Below are 11,090 nucleotides of genomic sequence, written 5' to 3' on the forward strand. Positions count from 1 at the left end.
AAGAAACCAAAGAAACCTGCAGATTCTGTATATTTACCCAGGGATCACTTTCCTGGTGGTGAAATGTAACCAGCTCTTTTGCAGAATGGAGCAATCACTGGGTGCCAGTAACACTATGCTACGATGTGCAGAGAGGGAAATGAAGGCTAGCTCATCCGAAGGAAACTACAGGGGAATTTTAGATCAGCAGAATGCAATTATCCAAGTTGGAATTGTTCCAGAACACCAAAGAGAACTCTAAAGGTGGGTAAATTGAATAGCGTTTCTCCTCAATTTCAGGACAAGCAACTCCATCTCACAAGACTGGTGCTTGTTCTGTTTATTTGTCTTTATGTTGTGAGTACTTCTGGACACGTGCTGGCCACCATCACAGGAGCTGAAGGGTGTAGAACACTTGATCAGAATCAGGGGCATCAGATCAGTAATAGGCACCCTATCCTCTTCTGCTATCCAAAAAGTGAAAGATGTTTTTAGAATCTGTTTCAATGTACGATTTATTTATCAACTGGGTACTCAGGAAGACTCTATTTTCCAGTTCCTCTTGCATCTATGTGTGACCACATGACTGAGTTCTGGCCAATGGAATGTGGGTGGAAATATATACTTGACTTTGAGCTTAGTCATAAAATAAATATACCACTTGATCCCTTTCTCTGTCTTTGTCTCTCTCTCTCTGTCCACACACACACACACACACACACACACACACTTATTCATCCAGAAGTGCAGCACTCAGAGATCTCAGAGATGGTAGATTAAAAGAGTTCAAATCCCTGAGTCCCTGCTTAGAGGGCTGCTATCCAGAAGAGTGACTCAAGCTACATCAGACCATGACATGAACAAGAGAAAAAAAAACACTTACTGTGGTAAGATTTGGAAGTTTTTGTTCCAGGAGCTAGAGAGATCTTGACTAATGTGATGTCCACAATAGAAATGAAATTCCTTCAAATTCCAGAATTGAGAAAGTTGAAAAAAGTTACTACATAAAACAAGAACTTCCATTAATTGCTTATGGGAGTGTAAAACTTTGCTAGTGTTCTGAGGGGAAAAATGGGCAAAACATATTAAGCTGTAATGGCTTCGTATCTTTTTATGCTTCAACCTAGTAAATGCTACATCTAGACTCTATCCTGACGGAAAAATCAAAACTAGTGACCACGATCTTTGTTCCTCAGAACATGGGTTATGTTAATAAAAATATTATATCACATTAACATTAAAAAGGATAGTTAACTAAATTATATCACATTAACATTAAAAAGGATAGTTAACTAAATTATATCACATTAACATTAAAAAGGATAGTTAACTAAACTGTGTTTACATCTCTATTAGGAAATACTATTCAATCACCAAAAATTATATACCCAGTGGGCCGGGCGCGGTGGCTCATGCCTGTAATCCTAGTACTTTGGGAGGCCGAGACAGGCAGATCATGAGGTTGGGAGATCGAGACCATCCTGGCAAACACGGTGAAACCCCGTCTCTACTAAAAATACAAAAACAAAATTAGCTGGGCGTGGTGGCAGGTGCCTTTAGTCCCAGCTACTTGAGAGGCTGAGGCAGGAGAATGGCGTGAACCCGGGAGGTGGAGCTTGCAGTGAGCCAAAATCATGCCACTGCACTCCAGCCTGGGTGACAGAGCAAGACACTGTCTCATAAAAAAAAAAAAAAGAAAGAAAGAAAGAAAAGAAAAGAAATTATATACCCAGTGGATATTATAGCCATTTATTTATTCAATAAACTAACGTTTATTTAGTATCTATTATGGCCAGGACTCATTCTAGATGCTGGGGATGTAACAATGAACAACAGTAAAATGTGTCTGTTCTGATGATGTGTATTTTGTGGTGGGTAAGATAAACAATATCCAACAAACAAATAAATCAATAAATGGATACTCATAATGACCTAGAAAAATGTTCCACTGACAATATTTAAGAATATAACATGCAGGAACTGTATGTACATTGTACATACACAGGCATACACACACATACAACACCCCACATACAGAGTTAGAGAGAAAAAGGCTAGACAGAAAAATAATAAAATTCTAACATATGCATATGTAACTTTTCTAATCATGAGCAACTCAAAGTTAATAAAACATACAAATCAGTTGCATTGCTGATGTATGAATTTGAAATGTTAAGTGTATAACTCTGGTGTGGAGGGATGATCAATTTACATAGAGTAACAGGGCAGCCAACCAGCAGCCACTTGTCAGAAGGATTTTATTATTACGAAACCAAGTAACACTCTGCAAAGTGATTTAAATTATTTAAAAGAAAACACGACATCTTTTTCAAAAAGTCTTAAAAAGAAAAAAAGAAGGTGATGAGTTTGGATAGAACCCAACCAGCCAGTGCTGGTCATGGAAGTGGAGAGACTGTGGCAGGAGCAGAACAGCAATGGAGGGATGCTTCTTATGGAAGTTGGGAGCCTGATGAATGAGTTCATCATTTTTTCTACCCTGAAAGTGACAAAAACTAACTCATGAAACTTTTCTGCCTGTATTCCAGAGAATGCAAAAATTACTCATCAAGTAAAAAATTAAAAGGAATTTTTAGTGCTCTGAAGTGGGAACTTAAATTTTCCACTATAATTTACTCGATTTTTAGAGATGACTTATAGGTTATGGTGGGATGGGTGAATGTGTCCATTTTTCATGTGCTCAGTATGTCCGCTCACAAGTTTCAAGTGTCTGCTGTATACCACAGCATTAGCAGTGAATGTTTCTGGGCTGGGGAATTTAGAATTATTTTTGTTTCAGTCTTCATATATTTCTACTTCCTTAAAAATTTTCTAAAGAGTATACGGCTTGCTTTAAAACTTAAACAAGAACAAAAATAAATATGTACATATCTAAAAACAAAAGTGTATGGCTGTCTCTTTACTCACGAGGCTTGTAAATAGGACTTTTTAGCCATGAATGGGGTACCCACTTCCATTATAAACTTACATTGCATCTGCACAGGTGTAACTGCCATCAACAGTGTGTAGTTGTTGGCCCAAGTCCATGATGATCCCACTAGGCCATCACCTGGCAGGTGAGCTTAGGTAATGCCTTTGGGTTCTGTACCACACCCCTTAAAGATGCACAAATCAAGATGCTTAGCCCCCTGAAAGAGTGATCTCTCAAAAAAATCCATTAGTGTTCATCCATTCATCATTTCTGATTAGACCCACACCCTCCAATGAAGTCCACAAATAGCATTTCAGAAGCAGCCTATTTCCATACAGATGGAAAAGGGAGCTTTTTCTTCACTAAACTCAACAAAAAATCTTGGGGCATTATGCACACATGCAGAAGGGGCTGCAGTCCTGGACGTATCCCACCAGAACTCACTGTTGGCAACAGAGGAGGGCTCTGAATCAGAGGGTTGGAAGGAATCTAAGTAAGACGTCTAGTCCATCACCCTGCCTCCAGGCAATTTTCCAGGCAGATGGGTATTTATCCTGTTCTTAAAGCTCTCCACTGATCTGAGGGAAAAAGACAAGGGTATTTATATCCATGATGTTTTCTAACCAAATGTGTAATATTTGCCACCTACACCATCTGCAGCAGTTCAAAATGTAGTAAGATTGAAAGTTAAACTCATTGATCTCAGCAAAGATAATGAAATAAAAATGTTTTGTATTGTATATTATAGTTTTTCCCAAAGTTTTTGATGAAGAATTCATAAAATGGCATCAGTAGTTTCGGGCAAAGAAGAAAGAATTTGTTTGACGATTGACAATCAGTACAGTTTCCAGAAATCAGATAGGAAAAACTCAGCTGCTAGTTATTGCTCTTAGCACAGTTGTGTGCAAACTAACACCATGGTCCTAGGCTTCCTCTCTGGGGAATTCATTTAGCTGTGTTTTCTTCCATGGCTTTCACCATAGCTCACCTGTCTCTCAAATGTATATCCTTAATCCCAAATAGTTTAAGAGAAAATAAATTATCAAAAATTCATGTTTTGCAGTGGGGTCAAGGACATCCTTTCTCTGCCCCTCCCATTACGAGCACAATTATTTTTAACAAAATAAACATAATCCTTTGTTTAGTGTTTGGATACAGAAATGAAATTTGAAGACCTGGCCAGATTTTATGAAGAACTGCCCAAACTCCAATCCCTTAATCTTCTTATTCACAGAACCTGTTTCTTCAGATTTGGAACATGAGCTATTTAAGATTCAGTAGGTCACTTTCTCTGATACCTGATATACTGATGATGGTGCTTAGCAACCTCTAGTGATTTTATTGCTGCTTGGCCAATCCTAAGTTTACTCATCAAGTACCCTAGTTTTTTAAATGGCCTCAGCATACCAAGCCAATATTCAGGTATTTATCCTTGACATTGGCTGGTGAGCAATGATATCATCTCCAGCCAGACAGGGTTCAGAGCCCCAAGAGATCACAGTTGGCCCCAGTTTCTGGGCAGGAGCATGGTCAAGCCAATCAATGTGAGGTACATCTGTGAGAAACCCCGCTCTGTGGACAAGCCTACAGGCAAACCAGAGAAAACCCTGTCTCCAGCATATAGCCCTTAGTTCCAGGTGTCATATAACTGGCCTGGAATGGTCCTTACATTTTCTCTGGGCTCACTGCTAGAGGCATTAGAGACAATAAAGTCTCTTTATTTAGGAAAGCTCTTTCTCAAAAGCTCTTCCCTACTGGGAGTGAGTCTAGCATTCAGAGGTTACCCTAGAAAACTTCAGCCTACACTTTATTGAAGGAACCATGATTTCAGACATGAGTCACTGGGAAGAATCAGTTGTATAGGATTTAGTCTCCCTAACACAGAGAGCTGGTGAAAATGGCCAAACTTAGTTATACACTTAGTGTGCATAAAATGGCCAGAAAAAAAGTTATGGCAAAACTTTTCTGCATGAGTTATCTTTCTTTCCCAGTAAGCAAAACAGAAATGTAATAATTGTGTATCAAGTATAGTAGTATAGTGGAAAGAGAATCACCCTGGTAGTCTAGAGACCAGAGTTCTAGCCATCTCCTGCCACTTGACACCGATATAAGTAAGTATAAATTTACTCACCTATAAGACATAGTTCTGGAACGTTTCCAAGATAATCAAAATGCAAGGAGCCCCGGCCATGTAGCAAACCAGGAGTTCCCATCTGGCAGCATAGAGTGAACCAAGACAGGTGAGGTAGTAGCTGGGACATTCTATACCCAGTCCACTGAGATAGTAAATGCCAAGGCCAGATCAAGCCAGCATGAATATCTAAAAGTTATTATCAGAGAGTGAGACACAGTAGCACCTTTTCTAGGGGAAAGTGGTTCTCAACATCTAGGAGTACCTGAGTTTTCACTCGAAGAGGATGATGGACAAAGTAGTAGAAGTAGGACCAGGCCTAGCCCCCTGGCTGGCAGGGCCTAAGGAAAGAGAAAAGAGCATGGCCCAGCTGATGGGGGTGGAAAGCAAGCTAGCCTCTAGTTCCAGAGAGGACTGACTCAGGGAACCGGAGCCAAGGAACCAACCCAGGTCACAGCCAGATGAGAAAGCAAGTCACCGCTGGAGGGTGATGGGTAGAGAGGCTGAGGCCCGCCTGCTCTACGTGTTGTTAGAGAACACTAGTTGCTGTATCCCCACTGGGCACCCACTGTGCTAGGCAGTAGCACCAGCACACCCCATTCCTTTGTTATAATAACTCTCAGAGGTAGCCTTTGCTGTACACACTAGAGGAAAACAGCCAGTATAACATTTCCCAAAAAAATGCTCCACAGACTAAGAGCTCTAAGGCTAAACAGATAGCTTGGGAAATGTATGCTTTAGCCTTTCCTTTATACTTTTAGAGAATCACAGTGTACATTAAAAGCTGTAAGATGTCCTGTATTAAATAAATCATTTTTCATTAGCCCAGAATTTCCAATAAAACCACCTCTCTGCCACCCAACAAATAAGCACACATACTTGTTCTTTCAGAAGCATTTACATCTTTCTGACCTAGTGTTTTAAGGAATAGACTCCGAAAATGTATGAGAAATGTGTGTGCTTTGTAATAAAAAGCATTAAACAAGTATAAAATCTTAGTACCATGGTTGATTTATGCTGATGGAAATGAGGAAAGTCGTGGAAAGTAGAAGCCAAGAATGAAGTAGCCGCTCTTGAGAATCTGATTCGGTGTACATCCACTAAGACATTCATCTTGTGTAGCTGAACACCTAAATTTCTGGTGTGATACAGACCACAGATAGGGGATATATTTGGGTTTATAAAAAATATACAAAATGAATGAATGGGAAAAAGTAGAAACAATATTATATTCCATCCATGTAGAATAAATTTTATTTGGGTGGGGGGACAATAAACTCCTCCCATACTACACTCAAAGAGTGGTAAAGTTGTACCAGAATGGGCCTCCCATCACCATCACGTGTTCACAGAGTTCTCTGCCAGCCCCTTCCAAGCTGACAATGCCTCCTTACAGGGACTCTCTGATTTTCTCCTGTCTGTCCATCTCCAAATCAGAAACTGTTCTGGGGCTATTGCCTCTGCAGGAGACTTAGCTCCTAGGCAGCTGGGTGTATGCATTTGTTGGGGTGAGGCAGGAGGGAAGGTGGTCTCAGAGGAAATTCTGGATTAAAAAATAAATAAATAAAAAGGTTGTTTTAATAAAGAGCTTCTCAGAGCCTTTAATGTGCTAATGTGCACTGTGGTTTTCTAAGAACTGGCTGAGGAGCACAGGACATACTGTACAGAATCTTCTAAGCTATATATTTTTCCACAAAGCTGTTTGTCCATGAAGCATTTGTTGGGGGTTGGTGGAGCTGCACTGGCTTCTTTACTTTTCCTTAGTGTGCTTAGCCATAGCTACCTCTAAGGGTTATTTTAAGGAATGAATGAGACAACGGGATGATATTGCCCAGCACAGTCATACATAGCGCAGTATCAACAAATAGTGTTCCTTAACAACTTGCAGGCATTGGGGAGGCATTATTATCCTCACTTTGTGAATGGGAAAACTAAGGTTCATAAGAGTTCAGTGACATGACTTTCTTCAGTAAACAGCCAGGCCTGGGGCTTCTGCCTCCGAATCCTAAAAGCATACTCCTTGCCACTCCTTGCGGCCCCAAGCAGTTTTCACTTTGTAACTGTATCATTACCTTTCAGGATGTCACATCCACCCAGAAATCGACTTCCCGTGAAGCACTATGAGTAAAGCCAGTGGGAGCCTCACGTCTGTGGATTCTATTCTTTTGAAGGCGTGTGATCAGCAGACATATGCTGTCCAAAGCTTCCCACACATGCCACTTCTGAGCTGGCCTATCACTGGGGGCCTGTGCAGTGTAGTCTATTTGAGGCCAATAATCATATCACCATTGTAATGAGGGGCAAATCCTATGTAATTTACACATTAAAAGGAGGCTGAGGTGCATGGAAAAACCCAGCCCCCATTTGTCTAATGAAATTAAAGCTCTTAGCCAAATACTGGTACTGAAAAGAGATGTTTGGGAAGGGCTCTCCCGCCCCTGCCTCTGAAGAAGAGGGTGAGTGTTCTTTATTCATGATCCTGCCTCTACCTAAATCACTTCCACAATGGGACCTCTAAACCAAGGGGCCCTGTCTGGGAGCATGATTTACGCATAGCTGAGGCTGGGCGAGGCTTACAAAGGCATTATGACTAGTTATTTTCAATGACAATTGAAGGAAAAAAAGCAGCAAAGATATTCTGTGGTTTGGATGGCAAAGCACTAAACTGCCCTCTGCCTCCTCCACCAACTGACATAAAAGAAGGTTTTGATCCACACCTGATAAAGCAATTATTTTAAGATATTTTCATATTCAGTGGTAACTGGACAGTATCATGAAACAAGTATAAATGATATGGCCCTTGGAGCAACTGGGTTGAGCATAAGCTCTGGAATGAACCATTGGTCCCATGATAAGGTAAGAAGAGGTGGCGGGTTCTTGCCTTCAATGACTGCCCGAATACTTACATGTTCCTCCTTGGCTTTGAAACTGTCTGAAGTCATATTGAGTGAGATAAACCAAAACACGTCAAATATAATTGGATTTAAGTGCGAAAATCAAGAATCTACCATGATTAAGCTAGTTAGCATATAGGATGCTCTTGTTTCATCCATGAATGGCTAAGAATATGAGTGGTGGCACTGAGGCAACAATCTGTGTATAGGAATAGCCAGAGCATATAGAAAAATAACTAATAGCCTTTATCCCTGGCTTAAACAACTCCTGAAAGGCAAACACATTTGAAAAATATAATGCAGTGTGCACACACATACTCACACCCACACCCCTGAACCAGAAAAAGAAGAGTGTATTGAGAAGTATATGTCCATTTTCCTTACACTGTGTAAAACTTTGCACAATCCAGACACTGTCTGATTTCAACCTCATTTCCTACCAGTCTCTCTAACTCACTCCTTATTCTCTGGTCGTATCTTTCTTTTTCTTCCTCAATCACATGGAATTCATTTTTCTGTTTTGAGGCATTCTCCGCTTGTAATATTCCTCCCCAATATTCTCACACAACTAGCACTTTCCCATCTAACAAGATTCTTGTGGGTTCTAAGCACATCAGATCAAACATATTAAAATATACTCACATTGCATATTGAGTAGAATTTATATAAAATGATAACAGTTGAGTTGCAGTTGATTAGTTACAATTGGCATTTTGTATGCCTTTAAATAAATATTGTTGGTTTCAATTTTGCTGTATTCTTTTCATAAATTAATGCCAATAACATTTTTCCAGGCCTGAAACACTTTCCCAAGCACTGAAAAACTCTGAGTCACAGGCATTATGCTTATAATTTTTAGTAGATAACATAGTCCTGCTTTCATCATTCCAGTTCTGGTCAAATGTCATCAGTTGCTCAGAAAAGGTATTTTCTAATTATCTGTTACAAAAAAAAAAAAAAAACACTCATTCCATATTCAATCACTCTTTACCATCACTTTATCTGTTTCCTGATATTTATAGAATGTCTACTATATACCAGCTCATTCATTCATTCAATTGATTTATTGAATATCTACTATGCTAGGTCAATCATTTATTCAACTGATATCTATTGACTGTCTTCTGTAGGCCAGGCACTCTTCTAGGCAATGGGGATGTGATAGTGAAAAAAACAGTTGTGTCTCTGATCTCACTAAGTTTACCTTCTAGCAGCAGGAAACTCATAGTAAACATTCAATACCGGATAGCTTCAGATTATCAAAAGTATTTTTAAAAAAATAATGGTAGGTAATAACAGCATGCAGTGAGTGGTTATTTTGGACAGAGTCCAAGCTTAGTAACAAAAGCTTTTAAGTATAAATTAGATGCCTTGATGCAGATCATGGGACAGAAGAATTTGGAATTCACCCGTGGAGCTCTGGATGAGAGAAGTGTGTGAGTATCACCAGCCCTGAGGAAGAGAAACAGGAGACCCATATGAGAGCCCATCACGGCAACTCATATTTTTACGTGCAACTTACATGCAACTCTCATTATAGAGCATGAGCTTTAATCACTTTCAAGAAATCATTTCATCTTTCTAAAATCTTTAGTTAAACAACATCTCCTGGTGTTATGATAGACAGACAGATACCTGGGCCAAATGAGTTTTATGAAATTGTGAATTATAATTCTTGAATCCAGAATAGTTCAACTCAGCCATTGCATAACTCTGACTTAATTAATGTGTGTGTGATATGTTAGTTATCTTCACTGATTTTCTCAGGAACTTCATTATGTAATTAAGAAATACATCATCCCTGTTTTGTGATGAAGAAATGGATACTCACAGAGGTCACCTACCTATTTTAGATAGGATTGGTTAGACTTATGGTACAGTAGCAAGCAACTCCTAAAGAAAGAAACAACTTTTGTTTCTCTATCACACAAAGTCCACCACAGGTTAGGTACCTTCCAAGGCAGTTGTTTTCCCTGCAAAGTGTGTGATGGTTAATTTTGTGTCAGCTTGACTGGATTAAGTCAACTTGACTTGGATAGCTGGTAGAAATTATTTCTAAGCATGTCTATGAGGGTGTTTCTGGAAGAGATTTGAATCAGCAGACCCAATAAAGAAAAGAAGAACCAAACACACTCTCTCTCTCTCTCTCTCTCACTCGAGCTGGGACATCCACCTTCTCTTGTCCTCAGACATGGGAGCTCCTGTCTCTCAGCTTTTGGACCCAGACTTACACCAGCAGCCCCAACCTGGTTCTCAAGACTTCAGTTGTGGACTGGGACTTACACTGTCACCTCCCCTGGTTCTAAGGTTTTCGGTTGGAATTACACTACTGGCTTTCCTGGTTCTCCAGCTTGCAGACAACAGATCATAAAACTTTTTGGTTTCTATAATTATATGAGCCAATTCCCATGTTAAATCTCTTCTTTTGTGTCATCTTTTATATCCTCTTGGTTGTGTTTCTCTGAAGAACCCTGACTAATACACAGGGACTCAGCAATCCAGGCTGTTTCTATCTTATGACTCTACCACCCCAACATGAGGTCTTGTTGTGGGCAAGAAAGGACTGAACTAGTACATAGGAAGTTTCACTAGCTTAGCCCAGAAGTGACACACATAATTTCTACACACCATTCATTGCCCAGGACTACTCACACAGTCCATTTAAATGCAAGGGATTTGGGAAGTATAGCTGTCCATGTTCCCAAGAAGAAAAGATGTGAAATGAAATTTGCCTCTGCCACAGTGCCCAAGATCAAATAACAAATAAAATTTAAAAACCAAGATTTGCTTCAATCTGATGCCAACCCCAGTAATTTTTTTTTTTTTTTAATTTTTAATAGAGTCAGGATCTCTTTATGTTGCCCAGACTAGTCTTCAACTCCTTGCCTCAAGTGAATCCTCCTGACCTGGCCTCCATAAGTGCTGAAATTACGGGCTTGAGCTGCCATGCCTGACCAAGCTCAGTACTGTTTTCATGATTCTATCTAAGCTAGAAGGTAAGGATTAATTTTTTTTGTTATTTCTAGGGCCCAGGCCAGAATATCGCTGACATATGGAAGATGCTCAAACAGGGAGAGAGGGAGAGAGAAGGAAGGAAGGAAAGAAGGAAGGAAGGGTGGGAGGAAGGAAAGAAGGAAGGAAGGAAGGAAGGAAAGAA

Source organism: Colobus angolensis, unplaced genomic scaffold, assembly GCF_000951035.1.
Source record: "Colobus angolensis palliatus isolate OR3802 unplaced genomic scaffold, Cang.pa_1.0 Scaffold147, whole genome shotgun sequence".
Taxonomy (NCBI): domain Eukaryota; kingdom Metazoa; phylum Chordata; class Mammalia; order Primates; family Cercopithecidae; genus Colobus; species Colobus angolensis.